This window comes from Rhinolophus sinicus, chromosome 17, assembly GCF_057876585.1.
Source record: "Rhinolophus sinicus isolate RSI-liver-muscle chromosome 17, RSI-T2T, whole genome shotgun sequence".
Classification (NCBI taxonomy): Eukaryota; Metazoa; Chordata; class Mammalia; order Chiroptera; family Rhinolophidae; genus Rhinolophus; species Rhinolophus sinicus.
Genome location: NC_142517.1, coordinates 29462260 through 29482036, shown reverse-complemented (window position 1 = coordinate 29482036; position 19777 = coordinate 29462260). Strand labels below are relative to the sequence as shown.

The 19777-nt window shown below is 39.7% G+C and overlaps 1 pseudogene; it reads right to left on the bottom strand.

Annotated features, from left to right (window-relative positions):
- Positions 1-4168: 4168 nt before the first annotated feature.
- On the bottom strand, positions 4169-15788 carry LOC109447491 (G2/mitotic-specific cyclin-B2 pseudogene; annotated as a pseudogene).
- Between the last annotated feature and the right edge of the window lie 3989 nt (positions 15789-19777).

Here is a 19777-nt window from a genome sequence, read left to right as displayed (position 1 = left end):
CAACAGGCCATAGTAAGTAATACATTTTGAGAAAAAAAAAAAGAGGGGGCAGGGGAGTGGCGGAGAGGAATTAGCTTTCCCAGAAAGTAAACGACAACAGAAAAGAGCAATAATGTTATCAATATGTTTCTACCGTGAGTATAGTTTAGTGAAACAGAAGAGATAGGCCAGAAATAGCCCATAGAATATCTATGATGATGATTAAAAAAAAAATATCACAAAACAGGATGGAAGTGAAGGATTCTCCAGTGAATGGTGCTAGATATTGGTGGGGGTGCAGTGGGGTGGGAGGAAGGAATGGAGAGAAAATGTTTTCCCGAGTGTGGTTTTTTTGTACAGTGTCTTCAACTGGACTCATGCTTCCCACTTCTTTCCCAAAGCCCTCATTTTCTCCTACTCTCTGCCCTATGGCCCTTAATGAGGAAGTTCCTGCCCCTGCCCTTCCAGGATTCGCTGGGAGGCCAGCAGGTCCTGGGTTTGGGTGGCTGAGGCAGCTTAATCCAGAGATGAGGTGTATTAGCAGACTATTTTGGCTGTTTATCTAAAATTACAGGCTCTAATCGAATTCTTAGAAATAAAGACACCATCTTCCCACATTGTGTCTTTATCTTTTAATTGGTTTCTAACTAATGAGGGGGAAAGGGTGTTATTTGTTGGTCCAGCTAAAGCTCCAAAACTGAAACAAGTGGATGGCTAGTTGGAGGGAAAATTTATATCCTAACACGTGCCAATATAGGAAGAATGACTTTTATAAATATCAAACAAACTGTTGAAAATAAAACCTAGAAGACAACATTAAATTTCTAGATCAGGGAAGACTCTTTAAGCCTGAAGGTAAATGTACATTGCTTTAACAAGATTTAAAAACTACGTGTACACATTAAAAAGCAAAAATGAATGAAAAGGGAATTATCACACTGGAAAATTATTTCCAGTAAATGTTACACATAATTACTACACGAAATCTATCAAGTACACACAAAAAAATGATCAAGGACATGCATACCTCAATAGGTGAACGGGGGAAAAACAATAATTGGCAGTTCACAAAAAGAAAAGTACAAATAGCTAATGAATATGTGAAACATGTCATGTACATGAATGATCAGAGAGATGCAGTTGAAAGAAAACACCGTTGTTTACCTATCCAGTTTGAAAAACTAAAAAGATATAATAAGAATACCTAGTCCTGGTGAAGGTATAATGAAATGATCTTTGTGACTTGTAGTAACTAAATCAGTACAACTTTTCCAAAAAGAAACTTGGCAAAACTTATCATGAGTCTTAAAATCTTATGCCTTTTTTTTTTGAAATGTACCATTTTTTTAGCCTTTTTTTTTTCTAAAGATTTTACTGGGGAAGGGGAACCGGACCCCACTGGGGAACAGTGTGCAGTTCCAGGACTTTTTTTTCCAAGTGAAGTTGTTGTCCCCTCAGTCTTAGTTGTGGAGGGCATAGCTCAGCTCCAGGTCCAGTTGCCACTGCCAGCCGCAGGGGGCACAGCCCACCATCCCTTGCGGGAGTCAAACCGAGCCATCCGGGAGCTCAGCGGCAGCTCAGCTCAAGGTGCCGTGTTCAATCTTGGTTGCAGGGGGCGGAGCCCACCATCCCTTGTGGGACTCGAGGAGTTGAACTGGCAACCTTGTGGTTGAGAGCCCACTGGCCCATGTGGGAATTGAACCGGCAGCCTTCGGAGTTAGGAGTACGAAGCTTCAACCGCCTGAGCCAACGGGCTGGCCCAAATCTTATGCCTTTTGACCTAAATAATCTTGGTATGTACCATAAGGAATTTGCCTTAATGCAAAGTAAAAATTTCTGTCCCTAGGTTTTTAAAACAAAATGAATGGAAAAATATATGTATGTCCAACATCAATAAATGTTAAGTACATACCATATAATGGAATATTATGTGGCCATTAAAATTAAGTGAGAAAGAGTTTGTTTGTTTTTTTTGAGAAAGAATTTTTAAAAATCACCTAAGAACATTAAAAAGAAAATATAAAGCCATCTCTGTTAAAATGATTTAAGGCAGCTTGTGAATAGTCTGAGTTAGAAATAGGTGGGGGAAAGAAGCCAACAAAACTAGGGACAAAATGAGAACTGAAAAGAACCTACTGCAGAAATGAAAACCAGTTGCTCACATCTGAACATTGGCTATGGGTGGGAGGCAAATCTTCATGCAAATTCAAAGAGGAAAGTTGTTTTAAAACATCACAGCATGGAATTTGCTAGGGAGGCAACATGAGATAAATAAAAAGATTGTATTAGGCAGTATGATTTTGTGGTGAATCCACTTGGCAGAAGTCTGTGATTTTCTCCAGCAACTCTCAGCAGCCTGAAAATAGAAGCCACAGCATCAGAGGCTGAGAGAATGAGTGTTGGGTAAATTCAAGTTTAGAAATTGACACAATGAAGGTGGGAGAAATCTGAGGTGATAGAGGTTTCTTGGGTGTTTGTTGAGCAATTATTTATTCATTCAACAAAAAATTATTGACATCAGGCACTATCCTAGTCATTTATGGGATACATCAGTGAACATAACAAAGATCTCTAAATTTGGAGGTTTGGTGGGTAGGGAACACAGAATAAATAATAAACTCAATACATTTGTGTAATTAGTAACAACACAAACTATTGAGCAGGGTATTGAGAGTGTGGACTCTGTGTGTATGTGTGTGTGTATGAATTGGTCAGTAAAGACTTAAAGGAGTCGAGAGAATGAGTCCCAAAGATATCTTGGAGAAGAAGGTCAAAGGATGAGGGCATCTGGGCCCCCAGGATCTAGAATGGGCAGTTTGGAAAGAAAAGTGAGGCAAGGAGTTGAGTCTTAGATGGAGCGTAGAGAGGGCCTAGGCACAGTTCATGAGAGAAGAAGACACAGAAAAATCAGGAAGCTGTCCCAAGAGTGGGGATAGCTTGGACTCTTAGAGTTTCACAACTTTTACCTTAAATTCATTTCCTTTCCTCACAAAATTATGTTAAAAAATTTCAATTCCACATGTCTTCCACAGGCCCTTTCCCTGCCTTGATTTCAGAGCAAGTGTTATGTGGGCATAGTGAAAATTAGGGTATTACAGTAGAGAACTACTTGCTAAAATTTTTTTTTTTTTTTAAATTGAGTGGCTCACATTCAAATGTGCCTTCTTAAGAGGTTTAAAAATAAAGATAGAATTGTAAGGCACATAATTGTACAAACAGGATGAATTCAACTTTATCAGATAACAACACGGTCCAAAATCAATTACATAGAAAAAAAAAGTGGAAGAAAGAAAAAGAAGATGGAAGAAAACACCAAAATATCTACTGTGGCTAGCTGTCTTTGGGTGATGAGACTATACAAGCTCTTTTCTTTCTGTGTTTCTTCTTGTTTTACTTTTATAATGGCTGAAGAATCTTTTACTTAAAAACAGGATAAGTTTTTCTCTCAATTTTGGCTTCACTATTGTCCTGCTAGCAAGGAAGGGAATGCAATGGACAAAGGATATGAAAAGATAATTAACATAAGAAATAAAAATAATAAAGGTAGTATGAAAGATACTCAATATCACTAGTAACCAAAGAAATGAAAACTAAACCCTTAAAAATTTATCATTTTTTGCTCCTTACATTGAGAATAAAAAGAAAAAGATTTATAATGTAGAGGAAATGGAAGCAAAGAAATCATCAAGGAAATGGTTCAACAAAATTGCCGAGAATTAAAGAAAATCAAAAGAGCCCACTGAGTGGACATCAATATAAGTGAAAATAGGCTCACATAAAGGCATAGTCTCATGAAATTTCACAACACAAGGGAAACTCCTACAACACAAAACACTCCTGCAAGTTTCTAGAGAGAATAGAAAACAGCTTATGTATAAAGGGATCATGAATCAGAACAGTTCTGGATTTTTCAAAAGAAAACTGGAAACTAAAAGGAAGTGAAGAAATATCTTCAAATATGTCACAAGCAAAATGATTTCCAACCTATAATTTTATACCCACCAAACTATCAATCAAATGAAGATACAACAAAGACATTTTCTTTTTTTTTTAAAGAAAAATCAATAGCCTTATTTTTCCTCAATGTACATTTAGAAAATAGGCCTGAGAAGAGGTTTCATGAAATAGACCAGAGGATTATGAACAAAGTCAAGAGTTTCAAATCAGCGAGACAAAATGCACAGACAAATCATTCTTCCCTGAGGGCCCTGGCAACCTGATAGGATTGTCCCATCAGAGGTGAGGCAAGCTCTTGAAAGCCTTTTCAGTTCAGCTGAGAAATCATGCTGATCTTCAGGAGTTTGCTGCTTGCATATTTATTCTTTATGGTGATGAATTTCCACTTTCACTTATTTTTGGCCACCTTCTCTCATTTTCGCTGCAGGATTTCCAATACTTCATTCTCTGTGGATCCAGTGTAGCATTGCTGTTTTAGTTCCATTTTTCTTGACCTAGAACCTTCTGTGAGAGGCGGGTAGCAGCCGCTGCTACCTTAGGAGGGTGATAATGCACCATGGCATAGTCAGTGAGAGTCAGCTCCATCAAATATTTGGATAAGTGTGCTGTTCAACATCAGCCTCCCGGCTTAAGAAATGTAGTGGCAAAGATCGACCCAACTCAAATTTCAGTTCTTTGAAAATTAGAGTTTCCATTTCTTGGATTTGGGAACTGGTATACAAATTGTCTGTGATGTAAACAAAGTCTTCAATATTAGGAAAAAACATCTCCTCATACTTGGAAGCCAAGAGCAGAGCCATAATCTCAACCAGTTGAAGCGTCTTTTTTTTTTTTTTAAAGGCTTTTATTAAAAATATAGTGAACATACAATATTATATTAGTTTCAGGTATACACCATAGTTTTTCAACATTTCTATACCTAAAGAAGTGATCACCATAAGTCCAGCAACCATATGACACTGTACCACGCTACCACAATATTATTGACTATATTCCCTGTGCCGTACATTACATCCCATGACTTACTTGTTTTATACCTGGAAATTTCAACCTCTTATTTCCCCTCACCTCTTCCCCCTTTTCAAAAATTTCAAATTATAGTTAACATTCAATATTATTTTGTATTAAATTCAGGTGTAAAGCATAGTAGTTAGACGTTTATATAATATAAGAAGTGATCCCCCTAAAAAAAAAAAGTGGTCCTCCTGACTAGTCTAGTACCCACCTAGCACTATACATAGTTATTACCGTATCATTGACTATATTCCCTATGCTTTACTTTACATCTCCATGACTATTTTGTAACTGCACATTTGTATTTTTTAATCCCTTCACCTTTTCACCCAGCCCCCAACCCCCTCCCATTTATCACCCCAACAAATGTAGTACTCATTTGACACCATACATAGCTTCTATAATATTATTGACTATATTCCTTATGCTATACCCTACATCCCCATAACTACTTTGTAACAACCAAATTGTACTTCTCATCCCTTCCCCCTTTTCACCCACCCCTTCAACCCCCCTCCCATCTGACAACCATTATAATATTTTCTGTATCTATGAGTTTGTTTCTGTTTTGTTTGTTAATTTCGTTCTTTAGACCAGGTGGCCTTATGTATTAGGTGCCCTGTGGGGCCCTGGTACAGTCTCCCTGGTCACCTGTTCTAGGTGCTCTAGGAGTGTCCCTTGTATATGTGCCCTCCTGTTATAGTTGAGCCTTGATTACTATTGGCATGTCAGTGGATGGGATTGATGTTCAGACTGATTGGCTGTGGGGTTTGGCTACATTCACAGCTTATAGGCTGCTGTGTGGTGTCTTACCCCACTGAGTTGGATTTGTCCCAGTGGGCTCTGGTGTCTGTTGAGACTGCCCTTTGTGTATGCTGCTTGTAGGGCTAATTGAGTGGGGCTTTGCTGTGGTCTGAAGCCAACCTCCAAGTATGTCAGTTCTGGGTCTCTTGGGAAGAGCTCTGGTGCAGGCCCAGGTCAGGCACTGCATGTGACCAGCTGGGGGCTACCTTGTATGAGCTATAAAGTGATCCACAGTTGTTTGCTGCCTGTGATAAACCTGGAGGCGCGTGACAGAGCCCATGCTGTGAACCAAGGATGTCTGCCACCAGTACCGGACCCAGGGTAGCTTTGCAAAAAGCTAGGACACTCCAAGGCCTGCTACCACCTGCCAGCTCCCTTAAGGTTCAGCCACTGAGAGCCTCATGCAGTACGCAAATTGGGTGAGGCAAGGTGTCAGGGAATCACTAGAGTGGGAAGAGTTGTGGTCACCAGATTAATGTAAATTCTGGTTTGGTGCCAGTGCTGAGCCTGAAGCTACTCAGCAAAAGTCTCAAAGCACACTGAGGCCAGTTACCACCTGCCTGGGGCCTGCCGTATTCCAGAGTCTGATAGTTATCTAAGAAAGAGTGAAATGCAGGTGGGGCTTGCTACTCATGGAGAAAGTGCCTCCAGCGTTGGGGGAGATGGGTGGGGCCAGGTCTCAGCGGAACTCACCAGACCAATCAGATTCAGATTTGGCCTAGTGGGGGAGGGCTTAACACAGGCAAGATGAGGCTTGCCTACCTGCTGCATGGGAGAAGGACCCCTCACAGGGAAAATGGCGACTGTCCTCCAGCCCTCACTACAAAGCCACACAGCTCAGTTGACCTTCCATATGACTCTGACATCCCTGAGTCACTGTCCCTCCACTGGAGCCCAAGGTGAGTGCCTGCGAGTGAGTAAGTCTATGTGCGGGCTGTTTAAGAGGACATCTGGGGGCCGGCCTGGTGGCTCAGGCGGTTAGAGCTCCATGCTCCTAACTCCGAAAGCTGCTGGTTTGATTCCCACATGGGCCAGTGGGCTCTCAACCAAAAGGTTGTCCGTTCAATTCCTCGAGTCCCGCAAGGGATGGTGGGCAGTACCCCCTACAACTAAGATTGAACATGGCACCTTGAGCTGAGCTGCCGCTGAGCTCCTGGATGGCTGTTAGTTGGAGCACATCCTTTCAACCACAAGGTTGCCAGTTCGACTCCCGCAAGGGATGGTGGGCTGTGCCCCCTGCAACTAGAAATGGCAACTAGAAACGGCAACTGGACCTGGAGCTGAGCTGCGCCCTCGACAACTAAGGCTGAAAGGACAACAACTTGAAGCTGAACGGCACCCTCCACAATTAAGATTGAAAGGACAACAACTTGACTTGGAAAAAAGTCCTGGAAGCACACACTGTTCCCCAATAAAGTCCTGTTCCCCTTCCCCAATAAAATCTAAAAAAAATAAAAAAAATAAAAAAAATAAAACAACCTTTAAAAAAAAAAAAAAGAGCACATCTGGGTTTCCTGGAGCCTTCTGTCCCACCTAGATGGTCGGAATCCCCACTGTTTTTCACAGCCAGCTGTGTAGGGGCTCCTTTTCCTGGCACCAGTACCAGGAGCCTGGAGTAGGGCTGGGGCCCCTCCTTTTGGGGGAAACCTCCACAGCCTTGATATCCCTCCTGACTCACAATTGCTGCATGGAGGTTTGGGGCCCATTCTGCATCTTCATCCCTACTACCAGTCTTGATGTGGCTTCTTTATATTTTCAGTTATGGGACTTCTGCTCAGGTAGACTTCAGATGATTCTCCAGATTGATTGTTCTATAATTTAGTTGTAATTTTAATGTGCTCAGAGAAGGATGCAGCCTCTGTGTTTATCTAATCTGCCATCTTGGATCTCCTCTAAACCAGCTGAATCTTCTTATGAGAGACTGGCTGAACCTGTAAAAATCGATCCACAATGGCAATGCATGAGTACAATTTCCTGCAGCAGCCTAAACTTGGAGTGAACTTGCACTAGACAATCCACCAGCATGGCATGCATATGTCTGTTTATTATCTCTTCCATCTAAGAAATGTGTATTTATGGATTGCAGAACTTCAAAGTGCCTTAGATACTGGTAGATATTCTTAACGTGGTCACTGCAGAGCTGAGGGTTCTCCAAATTTTCGTTATCAATATCCTTGATTTTGCAGAGTAAGGCATCAGAGAAAGCTTGGCAGAAGATCTCTTCCTTCATGGATATCCTCAGGAATGGGAGAAGGATTTTTTGGAGCCAACATTTTCACCTGTACTGGTTTCACAGAAGCAGTAAGTTTCAGTTGTTTGTTGACATTTGTTTTGGAGTGTTGAACAGATACTTTGGTGTTTGAGCTTTCTTAGCTATTTGCGTAGCTCCAGTTGTAACTCTATTTCCAGTTTCTTCTAACACTGCCTGTCAGAGTGTCACATGAGTCTTTGCTTTAGAATTGAGTAAACCAAGAAAGAGAACTGTGAAAGAAGAGACAGGGAAAGAGAACATCTAGGGCGGTGTTAAAGAAAGATTCCTAAATGAATCTTTCAGAACAGGTCAGAAGTCTCCAAGAGAAAATTCTTCAGGAATATGATTTGATAAACACTCAATGTTTCCAAACATCTTGAGGGGAATTTAGATGATTAACAAGGAATTTGTGGTTGAAACAGTAGTAAATATGTTGAAAAATAAGCAAATAACATAGATAATTAATAACTCCAGGGAAAACATGAAGTTGTAGAGGAAAGGGACTATAAATCGTAGTATATCTTCTGATTCAGTTCCAATAACGTCTAAATAGCCCTCGGAATGTAAATATTGATCATCTCTCTAATCAAAGCTGCGATGTGAGTCTTTTGGGAGGATGGAGGATGGGGAAGGGGCTGGTATGTAGTTGGGGGAAGAAAGCTAAATCCTTTTTCTTCATAGAGGGAAGTTAAAAAATAATGCATAAGCCAGACACCTCTCATCCCTTTGGACACTCTTTTGTCTGGATGGGAAGTTATCAGAAAGCCAACCAGCCTAAGGATAAAGGTAGCATACTGAAGATAGCCGAATGGAAAGATAGAATCTCGATCCTTGGTGATCTAGCTTTGAATTAACCAATCCGGGAATCTACTGCAAGCTACTTGGTGTGCAAAAACCTCAGTGATGACACTGTGAGCAGCTGTGGTTTCCACTTTCAAGTACTTTGCACTACTATCCCTTCAAGTCGGTCCATCTTCTATGTAAGATTTTCTGTAGAACTCTAAAAGCAAAGAAAAAGTCTATGTTAATGATAAGATACATCATTATTAAGCCCTGACAATGTGCCATGTCCTTCAGGCTACCTGAAGATTAATAGCCATTCCAGACTATGAATTTTACTGCCTGTGGTCTTAAAATCTTTGCATATACAGAATTATTTAAGAAAAAATGACTTCACTTAAAATAGCCCCCAATGTTTGTATAGAAGTTTATACTGTTAAAGAGTAACTTCACACATGACAAGTTACTATTGTAAAGAAACACATTATGTGCTAGCTACTCCAGAAGTGCTAAACTAAAAAAACGAGTAAGACCATGTAAATTTCTACAAGGACTTTCAAATATAAGGAATTACAAAAAAACAAAAAAAACTTCACCAGATGAAAGGAAGGAAGGAAGGAAGGAAGAAAGGAAGGAAGGAAGGAAGGAAGGAAGGAAGGAAGGAAGGAAGGAAAGAAGGAAGGAAGGAAGAAAGAAGATAGCTGAAATTTTTAAGAAATCATGAAATTCACCTTTAAAATAAACATATTATAATCACAACGGTTGCTATTAATCTTATCAATATGTTTGCTGGTATTGGTGGCGATTCAAGGAGAATGACTCAATCTCTTTTTCACAAATAGCCAAAAAGAAATTCACCTATCGCCTAAAATACAATGACAATAGTTAATAATTATTTAGTTCTCTGGATGTGGTAGGCAGTATATTCAGTACTTTATGTACATCTTTTTATTTAATTTTTGCAATTATCTTAGGAAGGGGGTATTATTATTGCTACCATTTGGCTTGAGAAAAGTGTCGTTCTTGGAGGCAGGATTTGAATCCAGATATGCTTGGTTCCAGACCAAGTCCTTAACACTGTGCTGTCTGCTCTTTTATTAAATGTGAATAAAACCTGATATCAAATGCAAGAATAATGCCTCAACAATTTTTGAATAGATTTCTATATTAAATATTCAGTGTCAGTATGTTAACGTGGGCCACGTGTTCTCGGACTGCAGGTACACACCTGATATTTCTCTCAGCTCCAAAGTACTTGACCCTGGACTGGATATACCATGGAAGTACTGCTTTTGTATTTGCTTGGGGTTTTCGTATTCTGTTTGTAGGCCTTCCACTTATTCACCATAGTGCAATGTCTGGTTTTGATTGCATGCTCCCCTAGACCACTGAGCGTGTCTGTCTCACCTGCTTATTAAAGAGTTCTGTCACGGTCCTGAGTTTGCCCATCATTCCTGCAACCTGCAAGTCAGGAAAATGAGGGAGCAGGAGGTGCTGAGTAAGGGGGAGGCAATGATAAGGCCCCCACTCAGGCACGGAGCCCAGAATCTGTGTGAACCAAGTGCACAGAGGAGCACAGGTCCTCTCGGCACCAAACAGAGAATCAGAGTCTGAGTTCTGACGTAGCCCGTAACCCCCGTTGGCCGGCCATCCTCCAGAGGTATTTCATTTGCTTGCCAAGGTATTGGTACAAAACGGTTTGTGAACAATGTCCCAGCATGTGCCTGACAAATCCCGGAATTGAACTGGAAAGCATTAAACAGGATTGGATTATCAATAAGTGATATATAAGAACATCAACATAAAAAGCTTTTATGTCTGTCTCAATTATTTAATTTCTACCAGTTCAGATGTGTATCTTCTATTAATAAACACTGACAGTTGCTATTAATAAACACTGACATTTGAAGTGAAGCGAGCTGTTTCCATATCTTTTGGAAATGGAAATGGAGGTGTCCTGGGAGCTCAGAGAGTAGAAGTGGGGAAACGCTGTTCATCATAATAGCCGCTAATTAAAAATGCACAATAATACCGCCAGGGTCATGAATTTGTACAGCAGGTCTTTCTGATGAGAAAAGTGTTTGTCAGCTTAGGCCCTTTGTGTTGTGGTGCCAACAGCCCAGCTGCAGAGACTGTTTCTGTAGGTATTTTTTATTTTTTAACGCTGGATGTTTCCCCAACTTTCCCTTTTATGGCAGTTTTAAGAATATGGATATTCCATACTGGAAGGGATGTTAGAAACGACCGTGTCCAAAGGAGGGAATGTAACTAAAAGAGAGGGGGCAGCTTGCCAAGGTCAAAGTGGTGGTAACATCAGTGTCCATAACAGAACTCAGGCCTTCTGAGTTCCCGCCGGAGTTCTTTCCTCTGTTCTACAAGGCCTCCCCTAATAAAGTACCTTGTTGTTTGTTAACTCACTGACAAGAGATCCTTACATGGTGCAGACAAACACGCAGTTAGTTGAGGGGGACACACGAGTACCTATCCTGTGAAAGACAGGTCCAGTCTTTTTCTCAGACTCCTGGGGACAGACGTGCACAGCCATGTTTTGTTATTTCTGGAGGATGGGACCATGGGTAATTTTAATTTTCTTTTCGTCTCTTCCTTTTTAAAAGAAGTTAATAGTATTTACATTTTTTTCTCGTCTGGTGTGTCTGTATTGTGTTTGTGCTTTCAAAACCAGATAAAGTATTTAAAAAAAGATGTCAGGATCCAGGGAATGGGTTGTTGGATCAGAGCAAAGAGTGTTGAAACTGGGGGTGGGGGTGGTGGCAACAATTTAAGGCCAGCTTGTCGGTTGGTTTGGCCACGTAGATTTTGAAGTCATTCATGATGATGCTGTGAGGTGGGTCAGAGAGAAAGCTGGGAGTCAGGGACCAATGTGTAGCGGGCCAGCCGCCACGAGTCGAACGGTTCCTGACAAGGGGAGTGGGAATGAAAAAAGACACTCACACATATGATGATGGCGATCGCGGACTTCAGTGATCCTGAAGACGCTGAGTTTATTCTGTCCCCAGAATTTATACCTTCTGTGGACGTGCAGTTTAACAAGTACAAAAATGCATTACCTAGTTAACAGTGAATCTTTAACTTTAACACAGGAGACACAAAATTTACTGAAACTCTCAAATATAATTATCTTATCAATTGCCCTGATAGGCATCAGCCTTCTGTTCTGGGAACTGGCCACTCCCACCACATTCCTGAGCAGCATGCAAGCACTCTCCAGATGCAGGCAGAGACAATTGCCTCAGGGGGAGGAAACAGGTTAAGCATAAACCGAGCCATTCTGTTAAGGCTCAGAGTTAACTGCAACCATGGCTCCCCACACCAATGTCTTCACTAATGAGCAGAGGTGGCTGGCACGGGGTGGGGGGCTGTGTAGAAATCATGAAGGACAGTAGGTGACTTAGCTAGATGGCATGGACTTCAGTGGAAAATGAAAGACCTATGCTCTGAAAGCAACAACAAGACCCTAAAAAGGGACAAGGGATGTGGATGAGAGCCAGAGCGCCACCAAGACAAGGAAACTGAGTGAATATTTTGTGAAGAGCTTGAAGGTGTAGGGGAGTTTCTTTTTTCATTTTTTTTTTTTTAATTATCAAATATAACACACATAGAAAAAAGTACATCAAATCCTAAATGTACGGAGTCACACATAATTATACAGCATATAGTCATGTAACAACCAACTTGTTGAAGAAATAGATCATTGCCAGCACTCTAGAAGTGCCCTACTCATTGCATCCCCTTCCCTTACCCCTGGAGTTAACTACTATCCTGACTTTTAGGGCAATTATTTCCTTAATTTTTGTATAATTATTGAGTATTTTTTTATTCCACTTTTTTCCTTCTACTTGTTTGGAAATTATATGTTACCTTAGATATGACAACTTATATTCTTAATGTATTGAAGTCTGATGTTTCCCTCCCCAAGGACAATAAAAAAGATTAGGATACTTTCATCCCATTTGCCTGACCTATATGTTATTGTTATGATATATTTTAATTCTATATGTTTTAAAAGCATTAAGACATTATCATTATTGTTTTATACTGTCAATTTTCATTTAGCTTTATGCACTTACTACTTTCTTTACTTTTCTTTGGTTCTAGTAGCTTAGAACTTTTATTTGCAATCAGTCTCCTACTGTGCAAAGCATATCCTTTGGAATTACCTTTAACTTCAGTGTGGTGGTGGTAATATCTCTTGGTTTTTGTTAGTCTAGAATGTCTTTATTTCACCTTCTTTCTTGTAGGATATATTTCTTGGGTGTAGAATTCAAATGGCAGTAATCTTTTAACACTTTGGAGACAGCATTCCAATGTATTTTGATTTCCGTTATTGCTGTTGAGAAATTATCTGTCTGTTTAATTGATGCTCCTTTGAGGTTAATGTCTTTTTTCCTCTGGATGTTTTTAAGGTTTTACGTATCTTTGTCTCTAGTTTTATGTACTCTCAATATAATGTGTTTAACATTTTTAGTTATATTGCTTGGGGATTGTAGTGATTCTTGAATCTTTGGATTGGTATCTTTCACCAATTCTGGAACATTTTCAGCCATTGTATCTTCAGATATTATCTCTATCCCATTGTATCTAGCTTCTTCTGCCACCAATTAAATATAGATTATAATTTTTCACTCTATTCTCTATGTTTCTTACCTTCTCTTCTGTGATTTCCTTGTGTGTGTGTGTGTGTGTGTGTGTGTGTGTGTGTGTGTCTTTCTGTGCTGTACTGTGGATAATTTTTTCTGACCCACATTTCAGTTCACTAATTCTCTCTTCAGTTGTGTCTTAATCCACCCACTGAATTTTTATTTGTTATTGCATTTTTCTTTCATAGAAGTTCTATTTTTCTTTTCCAAATATTTTATGTTGCTTGTTATGGGTTTCTGTTCCTTGCAGGTATCTTCAAGCTTTCTTTCATTACTTTAAACATCATAAACGTAATTATTATTTTACAGTCCTTATCTGATAATTTCAGTATCTGAAGTCAGACATGTGAGCTTTTGTTTATTTTATTGCTATTGCTCTGGAGCTGTTAGCTGTGATTATATGCATGCCATTGTATTTGAAAAAAAAATTGTATAATCATTCAAGGCCTAGGATGAATCCTCCAGAGATTTTATTTTATTTTATTTTGCTTCTGCTTGGGTTCTTAGACAACTAATAGTCTAGGACCACCTTATCAAATCAAGGATTGAGGTTCCCAGCATGGGCCAGTTTAGCCTCACCCTGAGGCTCACCGTAGCTTACTATGGAGCATGTCTTTGTGTCCCCTGTGAGACCCTCTGCCTTGTGCAGGTCCTGGGTTGGTAAATGTGCCCTTCACCCCACAAAGCCATTAAAACCAAAGTTTAAACTTTTCAGAATGGGCAAATGCTCCCAGTAGCTTTTCTGCTTATTTAACTCACTGGCTTCTCATTTTCAGTTTTAAAATTCCTTGTTGCCTTTTCAGGCCTTTGATTCTTTTAAGAAGATTTAAATTCTAAGGAGAATAGAATTAAGAATATGTGAGGTACCAGAAACCCAGGGAGGCTTGCCTTTTGTATTATGGTTTAGGGATTAAAGGAATTATGGGATTAACTGGCTTCTAGTTTCCAGAGAGTAAAGGCAAAGATCCCAGTGACGTCAGTGCAATAACTGGTTAGACTTGGAGACTGAGGCTATGGGCATCACCTTTGCTGGGAATACAGCAAAACTCTAAAAATCCATTGTTCTGGGGATCCTGGAGATTTCTCTTCTTGGATGGTTGGAAAGGGAACTCTTTATTTCCAAGAATGCTCACCTCTTGAAAAAGTTGGCAGTAGTGCTCTGTGGCTTGGAAGCCTCTGTGTACTCACTGTAATTCGAGGTAGTCTCTAGGGTAGGAATTGTGCACATTTTAGAAGACTGGGTAATCATTTTATGATTTTAAATTGTTATAGACGTTTGTCATTGTAGCTATGTTTTATGGCACATCATTTATGGCCATTTCATTTCAGCATTTCATACATCACAGTGATGTATGAAATCACACAGTATGATATATGAAATGCTAAAATCCAGATCCGAAGGCAACCCCAATTGTAACTTTTCCTATGGGAAAATAGACTGTGCTTCTTAATATTGTAATTACAGGTATGTTCATATATGTACAGAAAAAAAAATCCCTAAGAAAATGCATCAAATATTGACAGAAGATTTAAAATTTTTTGTTCAGAATTTTCTTTGTTTTCTAAAATTTATGCAATAAGCATATATAATTTGTTTAATCAAAAAAATAACAGAGGTCATTTGGGAACAGAAACAAGGTGCTGTCTGCTCTTCAGCTGAATCAGAACAATCCACAAATCCTCTGCAACATGGAGTACAATTATACCATAATTTAAGTAGAAGACATTACAGAGTAAGTTCTGGGGATATGGGAGATGTCTTCAGTTTTAGGTGTAGGAACTAAAGTCAAGAGCCAGCAGCTCCCAGAGAAGTATGTCTTTTTCACTGGGATTTTAGTTTAGGTGGAGTCATCCTTTACCCTGGGATCATTTATGGAATCCAGGAAGACCTCTGATAGCTTCACTCACTCGCTCCTGAAGGTTCTCCTGGACAGAAATCCTGACGTTGTCTCAGTAATGAAAGTGAGAGAGAGAGCGAGAGAGCGAGAGAGAGCCTGAGTGAGCATGAGAAGCTAACTTGCTCCTTGACTCAGTCTTTCTTTATAGCAACACTTAATAGAAACATCTGTTTTCAGATAAAAGATAAGTATATTAGCTACTCATGGGTCTCACTCTATCAATACTTTTGGTTTAGCTTTTAGAAATGAAAATTTCAAAGTCTCATTTGGCAACTTAGAGGGTTCCACTTTGGTTCCTTCCAGCAAGTCAGTGAACAGCAGTATATCAGGAGCTTTGTTGTGGAAAGAGCTTTGCTAGAGTTTTGCTTTGACTTGACTCACCCCAGTGATTCTGAAAAAGTCACCTCTCCGGGTCTCTGTTTCTGACATCTGCTGCAAGAGCTCCATGCTAGCTCTCCCCAGCACACTTCATTACTTCCTCTGTTACAGTTGTTACCAACTGCATGGTCAGTTATATGGTCAGTTACACGCCTGTTCCTGGTGGCCACAAGGGATAACAAGGCAGGGACACTTGTCTTTGGTTTTTGTTTACTTAGCTTAGAAACAAGGAGCTAGCAAGCAAAAAGAAGACATGCTTTGAATTCTGTTCTGACATTAGCCAGAGAAAATATTTTGGTTTTGCATTTTCATTCTGTTCCAACCACATGCCATAAACTCCCCATTGTCACTGCATCATTGCAAGCTTCCTTGTTGGGTGACTATCAAGCAACAAAACTAATTTAAAAAATAGTAAGTAGTTAACATTGCTCTTTAAAATCCTGCCCCGAATCATCATGTAGTTGATTGTTGTCCTTCCAAGGGGTCCCCCAGGTGGCTCTACATTTATTTTCAAGATCTTATAGTTGGCTAAATCATTTTGAGATGACCTCTTTTTGAACTGGATTTTACCACACATGAGATAAATCAACCTCTACTCCATAGTCATATGTTGGTTGCGTCTCTGTGGACTTAGAACAAAAGCAGATTGCTTCGCTTGCTCATCCAACTAATTCACCAGACTTGAGTTCTTATCTTTTTTGGCTGCTTCAGAATCTCCATTGGATTTTGATTGCATCCAATATAATAAGTTAAAACTTCTTAGAATGATACAAAACTCTTTAAAACTTGAACTCAGCCTCTTGCTCTCCTGTATCTCTTGCTACTTCCCAGCTTCACCCATCTCCTACATCCTGCTACCGATACCCTGAGTTCCAGCTTCAGAAACCTGACTCTTCCCTAAATGCACCATGACCTCTAGTCTCTTTGCTCCTCTGCCCACAGTAACTTTCCACACACTATTTGCCTCCTTATTCTTTAAGTTATAAATCAAATATCACCAGATCCCAGTTGTTGCTCTCTCTAAGCTCTCTCATCTCACTGAAAGTATTTCTGCTTTAGCCTTTGTCCTCAGGGTGATGATTTTTTTTTTTTTTTAATTAGCCTGGCTTCCCTGCTGCAGTGTATGTGCCTTTAGGACAGGCTCCAGGGGTGTGTTGATATTCCCAGGGCTTAACACTGAGCTGGGCACATGGTAGGGAAAGATGATCACAACACTACGTCCCCTTCAAAGGATCAGAGACGTTTTTAACTGTGTGCTACAGACTCTGAAGGCATTAAGCATGTGTATATTTTTTTAAGTTAAATGTATTGGGGTGACATTGGTTAGTAAAATTACATAGGTTTCAAGTGTTCCATTGTATAATACATCATCTGTATATTGCAGTGTGTTTTCACCACCCCTAAGTCAAGTCTCCTTCTGTTATCATGTATTTGACCCCCTTTACCCTCTTATCTCCCCCTCATCCCTCTTTCCCTCTGGTAACCACCAACCTGCTTTCTGTGTCTGTGAGTTTTTGTTTGTTTGTCTTGTTTATTTTTGCTTTCAGTTTTATATCCCACATATAAATACAATTATATTATATTAATTGTATTCCAGAGTGAAATACAATTCTCGACTTTTTCCATCTGACTTACTTCACTTAGCATGATATTCTCAAGATCCATCCATGTTGCCACAAGTGGCAGTATTTCATCCTTTCTTATGGCAGAGTAATATTCCATTGTATATATGTACCACATCTTCTTTATCCAATCATCTATCAAAGGACACTTCGCTTGTTTCCATGTCTTGGCCACTGTGAATAATGCTGCAATGAACATATGAATACACATATCTTTACAGATAAATGTTTTCAGATTTTTTGGGTAGATACCCACAAGAGGGATTTCTGGGTCATATGGTAATTCTAGTCTTAATTTTTTGAGGAACCTCCATAATGTTTTCCATAGTGGCTGCACCAATTTACATTCCCACCAGCAGTGTATGAAGGTTCCTTTTTCCCCACAACCTCTCCAACACTTGTTACTACTTGTCTTGTTGATAATAGCCATTCTGACAGGTGTGAGGTGGTATCTCATTGTGGTTTTTCCCTAATAGCTAGTGAAGTTGAGCATCTTTTTATATTACCTGTTGGCCATTTGTATGTCTTCTTGGAAGAAGAAGACATTCTGTTCAGGTCATCTGCCCATCTTTTAATTGGAATTTTTTGAGTTGTATGTGTTCTTTATATATTTTGAATATTAGCCCCTTATCGGTTGTATTGTTTGCAAATATATTCTCCCAATTGGTTGAGGTCAAAATCCTGGGTTTCTTCTTCCTTGGTGTCTCTCACATCTGGCGCTTTTTTGGACTCTTAGTCACCATTTTAGTTCAGGGAGCAGCCTCTGAAATTATCTTCTCGTCTTCAGCCTCTCCTCACTGTATTCCATCCCACTGCCCAGTTAATCTACTGAAAACAGCTATTTCCCTATTACACAAATCTTCAAAGATTTGCCCAAACTTTTAATCTAATATTTAGGGGTGTTCATGAGCTGTTTCCAGCTGACTTTTCTAATTTACTGTGGCAGTGAATTAGGTAGAAGATAGATCAGGCAGCTGTAAGGAAAAGCCCCCAAGTATGGTAACATAAACAAGACGGATATCCATTTCTTCCTCATTTACAAATCTAAGTAAGTGGTCCAGCGCTGGTTAGGTGGCTTGATAGTGACAGGGACTGTGGTAGGCTGCCCTCAAAATGACCTCCGATAATTCCTGCCTCCTCCCATTCATTTCTTCCCACCAAATTAAATGGGGAGAAGTTTTCCATTGTTGTTTGTTTTTTTACATTGTATATATAAGAAACTGGTACTCAAAGTTAAGTTAGTGACTTAACTTTGTTTGTCAACTGAACAAATGAATCCATAAATGCCTTTGTTTTAATTTGGATCACTCATGTTAGAAAAGTATGCTATTTTATTTCCATCTGATTAATATAATGGGCTAAAGGGACAAGAATCAGATGTCCTGATACCAAATCGAACCCTTTGTTCACCTTTGATGCTATTGCATGAAAGGAGAGGAAATGGAATGAATGAAATCAAACATTTTCCATTCATTTGAATGTCTGCTCACAAAGTTAAGCAGCGCCCTCACGCCCAGACGTAATGATGCACAAGAACATATTTACCCTTCAAAATTCTTTTCAGTTAAATACATTAATAAATGATGCGTAACATCAAGAGGGATGTGGACCCCCCCCTTTCCTCCTCTATCTTTTTAATTAATCAACCCACCCCCTTCTCTGCTGGCTCAGAGATAGAAAGATTTGCATAATATCTGGGTTGCCATGGCTGATAACATGCTTTGTTAGTTAACTCTTAGAGGAGGAGCCATGTAAAAGCCTGTAAATGACCACATGAATTATGCATAAGGGACTCAGCTCAAGTCATGCATACAAAATGGGCATTAAGAACACAAACTTGACTCTCTTATTCTTTTATAAAGACCCCTGCACAGGGCTTGCTAGCCTAGTCTGTAGCCTTTTTGTAGCATGAAATGGAGTTTGATTTACTAGTTAGAACAAATTTACAAAATGGAGACCACTAACCAAGAAAAGAAAATTTTATAAACACAGTTGGCATCTGACAAATAATACTAATACATCTTTTCAAATTTCTGTATATCTTGTAGAATGTTATATAATTTTCTGTGCACACACTGACTGATAAATCTAACTCCTTCTTCCACCAGCTAAGAAGGACCAGTTTTCGACTGGTAAATGATTTGCTGAAGAGCTCAGAAGGTACCAGAGGAGATTCATATTCAAATCCCATCTTCTGTTCTCCAACCTTATTCTCTACAATACCTTTGAGGGCAAAAGTGGGGATAGTCTCCATGGGGATAATCCTACACCAGGTGGACAGACTATTGCTAATTTAGGAAGATGGAGATGCAGGGGAGACCCTGCTCTTCACCACAACAGCCTAACTTCCTTCAACTTGAGCTGTCTAAGACATTGTCCAGCTAGTTCAAACCCATCTTCTCACCAAATCCCCAGGCTATTAAAGATTCAAGGATA